This window comes from Bombyx mandarina, chromosome 05, assembly GCF_030267445.1.
Source record: "Bombyx mandarina strain Sakado chromosome 05, ASM3026744v2".
Classification (NCBI taxonomy): Eukaryota; Metazoa; Arthropoda; class Insecta; order Lepidoptera; family Bombycidae; genus Bombyx; species Bombyx mandarina.
Window position 1 is genome coordinate 7,394,007 of NC_143212.1, and position 4,725 is coordinate 7,398,731.

The following is a 4,725-nucleotide window of genomic DNA, read 5'->3' on the forward strand; positions in this document are numbered from 1 at the left end:
TTCTTGGTGATGTATACAGAGTAATCTATCACAGAAATATTCACCTGAGTGAGTAATTAGGAGCCAAGAAACTAATCTGTGTGAGTATCGTTGAATTCGAATACGACGAAGCGGCGATCGATTGAAGGTATTTGTTTCGGAAACCTGTACTAGGTGTACCTACAATCGAATTTAATATTTCTAATGGTAATGAGCAGTCGTGCTCGTCATTCAGTATCATTGCTGTGGGCAGATGTTATGCGGCTTACGAGTAATCGCCACTCCTCCCGGTTTGTGGTGTGTCTGGTACTGGTACCGGCAGCCGCCAACTGCCGACTTGATCTAGTCGGTCCATCGCATGGGCAACCTTCCACGCGGTCTGGTGCCTTCTGCTTTATCCTGAACGACAAGGCACTCTATGGAGTCATTTCCTCGTCGGGAGACATCTCCAAAAATGATATTATGGGTCCATGCACGAGCGCTCTGACAAGAGTGATACGACAAAGGAAATATGGCAATGAAACGAGTACTCTACATAAAATATGACATATATTTACTATCTTATATCTAGTTATAAACAGCTTTGTCGAAATATACTCTAGCATTTCAAAATCCATTAACCACGTTACGACTCGTCTTCGTTCTCGCACAAAACAAGAGAATACATAAAAACAAATGTTGCGAGTAAATTATTAAAAATCAGAATAAATGGACTGATGTGTGCTGAGTTTTACAGCGGTAATAACTCATAAGTCACCAACGTAATGTGCGTGAAATAGATTCGGCGCGAACAGGGTTGCCAGGCGAATGGATTTGCGTTAGGTAGTAGTAGATGATTGAAAAGCACATTTAAAAAAAAAACAAGTAGTAGGAATCTTATTTTTTGGGAATTTAATACTATTTATGATAAAAAATACAGTTTTTAACATCTGCGTCAAATGTGCTGCTGATGAGGGTGATCTGGTTTTTAAGGTTAAGTGGTGTAATTATTTAGCTCGCGGCCCATCTAGTTTAAGTGGTTACTGGAGCCCATAGACATCAACAACGCAAATGCAGCGACCCACATTAGGGCATGACTGCCCTACTCTTTAAGCCGCAAAGCCTTACTGCACAAATGCATCTCTCAATACGAATGCACTAGGCGTCTTGTCCTTTAGGCCATGACGAATTTTTTTTTTTTTTATCTTTAATTTACTTTACGCTCCTATTTGAATAGCCAGTCATCCGTGACCATAAAAACTGATAATTATTCGAAATTCGAAAACTAATGCAAATAGATAGGTAATTAAAATTGCAAGCTGCAAGAAAATCATTTTTGTTTTTATTCATGCTGACATCCACTTTCTGGAGTTCAATATACAATTACATAAAAGTGCATTTACGTCGCATACATAATGGACTTGAAATAATTGTTGTTGAAAAAGTTGTAATTTTTATTTTTATTGCTCAGATGGGTGGACGAGCTCACAGCCCACCTGGTGTTAAGTGGTTACTGGAGCCCATAGACATCCACAACGTAAATGCACCACCCACCTTGAGAATAAGTTCTAAGGTCTCAAGTATAATTACAACGGCTGCCCCACCCTTCAAACCGAAACGCATTACTGCTTCACGGCAGAAATAGACAGGGCGGGGGTACCACCCGCGCGGACTCACAAAAGATCCTACCACCAGTAATTACGCAAATTATAATTTTGCGGGTTTCACTTTTATTACACGATGTTATTCCTTCACCGTGGAAGTCAATCGTGAACATTTGTTGAGTACGTAATTCATTAGAAAAATTGGTACCCGCCTAGGATTCGAACACAGGTGCATCGCTCAACACGAATGCACCGGACGTCTTATCTCTTAGGCCACGACGACTATCGATAATAGTTGTAAGTTTTATCCCTCCTGGCTGAGTCTTTGCTCGCCCACCTATCCTAGTGAAACTGAAAAGGCCTCCAGTACACCAGTAATCCTGCATATCATAAAAAAAATCGTTGATTTGTTTTGGACAAAATACAAATTGTATACAAACTGTACAGAATTGCAGTCTACTGATTAATGGTTCTCGAAGAATATGAAATTATCTACCCTAATGATTTTATATTCAGCAACCCACACCCTCTTCCAGTTTCTAGAAGAAATGTTTAAATTCAGGCTGCCGCAGCCCGCTGACTCGGAACGCTAAATTAGCCTGCCACGCGGCGGATCGCGTTGTTTGAAATATTATGTGAAATGATAAAATATTAGTTTCGTGATATTTTCATTTTGAGAGACGCTGGTTCACGTATCGCATTTCCGAAACCGTCGAGGAGACGAAAGTTTTCGGGTTATTTTTCATTTGAGTGAGTTATGAATAAATGTTTACTTAATATACCTACTAATAACGTATGCGTATACTGTCTATTGTTTTGTTTGGTGCCGAAATATGTTTCTCTTTTCTAAGTATCTGACTGTATCTTGTTCTTTTCAGGGTAACTGAGGACGTTACAACAAAGGTTTTATAGGTTTATATTGTTTTCCTTACAGTAGTTACGTCATCTATTTCCGTTCGTCAGTAATCTCGGCCAGCGATTTGGCTCTATCCCTGACATCGCTGAAGTATATAAACGACGGTAGCTACTCACCATCAGGCTGGCCTTATGCTGGTCTGCCTAAAAGAGCAATAAAAAATAACTAATAAGTTAACGAGTTTCCCCCCAAAGTAGACCTTTGACAATGAAAAAACAACTTAAAAGTCATGTTTATAATACCAGTATTTACATTAACCAAGTAACACGATATTTTTTTCCAAAACCAATATAAAGTCAACATTACAGAAACAAGTTGAACAAACTGTGCATACACTAAATGACGTAGCAAGTGGACGTTCGCATTTTACTGAAAGCTGTCATATTGTGTACAAACTGTTAATTGGTCTGCACAAACAACATACCCTTTCGTTATATTTATTCTGAAAACAATAAACATTTTCTCCATTTCGTATTTGATTAAACAATATTACAAAATTTCGTACATCACATTGCTAGATCATAATACAGTAAGCTGACAGCGAAAATAACCTTTTTTTTTTTATTGCGTAGATGGTTGGACGAGCTCACAGCCCACCTGATTTTAAGTGGTTACTGGAGCCCATAGACATCTACAACGTAGACGCGCCACCCACCTTGAGATACAAGTTCTAAAATCTCAGTATAGTTACAACGGCTACCCCACCCTTCAAACCGAAACGCATTACTGCTTCACGGCAGAAATAAGCAGGGCGGTGGTACCTATCCGCGCGGACTCACAAGAGGTCCTACCACCAGTAATTACGCAAATTATAATTTTGCGGGTTTGATTTTTATTACACGATGTTATTCCTTCACCGTGGAAGTCAATCGTGAACATTTGTTGAGTACATATTTCATTAGAAAAATTGGTACCCGCCTGCGGGATTCGAACACCGGTGCATCGCTTCAACACGAATGCACCGGACATCTTATCCTTTAGGCCACGACGACTTCAAAACCTAACCAATTAGTTTAATTAAGTTGCAAATTCTAATCATTCCGGTTGTGTAGTACATAGACATGTAGTAGTGAAGTATTGAAAACCCACTATTCTTAAAATGGAATTCGTATATTATAAAAAAAAATTGGAATGGGGTGGCCTGTTCTGTGTTCATAAAAAAAAGTAGAACCGAAATAACGGCGACGAAGGCTGGCTCTTGAACGGCAATGAATAATCCTCGCGTCAGCTCCACGCAAGCTGACTGCCCAATTAAAAACGTACTCTTGCCACGATTTTTAGCTTAGAATATTGTATAATAAGCCAATAAAATACCCCACTTTACGCCCTACGAGCCGGTGGCTGGCCATGAAATATGCACTTCCCTCCCTCATTACGGAAAGTACAAAATTATATGCAAGAGCCGAGACCGGAATCTCGGTTACTACTTTAATTTTGGATTTTAATGTGTCTATTTTACTTCACTGACCAAGCTCTTGACATTAGTAATGATTTTTTTTATATTCTTTCAAATTGTAAGTGCCAATGGATGTTGGGGAACACTTTTTGTATACGAGGAATTTAAAAACGGGTTGCGGTATGTTGTTTCTATAATTTCTTTCACCTGAAAATCTAACAGAGCATCAGTTTCTTCCGCACGATTCTCCTCCATTGGTTCCGACATTCAGCAAGACGTACCGCTTCGGTGACGTTAATATTGAAGGCTATGCGTATCTGTCCTCTCGAATATTTTGGACTCCTTCCTCTTGACCATACCAGAGTCATTTACTATTGAAGTTATCAAATTAATATGGTATTTTCTTAAAAGTCTAAAGCCATAAATTATCTAAGAGTTGCTTTTTTTCACCATTGTGGACACGACCTGGACACGGTGGAGCATACGCTCGCTGTCTGTCCCGCTTGGGAGGTGCAGCGCCATGTCCTGGTCGCAAAGATAGGATCTGACTTGTCACTGCCTGGCGTCGTGGCGTCGATGCTTGGCGGCCATGAGTCCTGGAAGGCTGTGCTCGACTTCTGCGAGTGCACCAACTCGCAGAAGGAGGCGGTGGGGCGAGTGAGGCAAAGCTTTCCTCACTACGCAGAAACCCGCCGCCGCCGAACAGGGGTCTGGACCGGGGTCGTATCCGTGACCTGGCCCCCTAAGAGCTTGGGCTCCCACTCGCTTTGTGCGGGGAGAGACCCAGACGTAAGGCGGCGTGCTTTGCACACTCACCCGCAATAGGAAGCCGGGTGATGGTAGACCGCGCT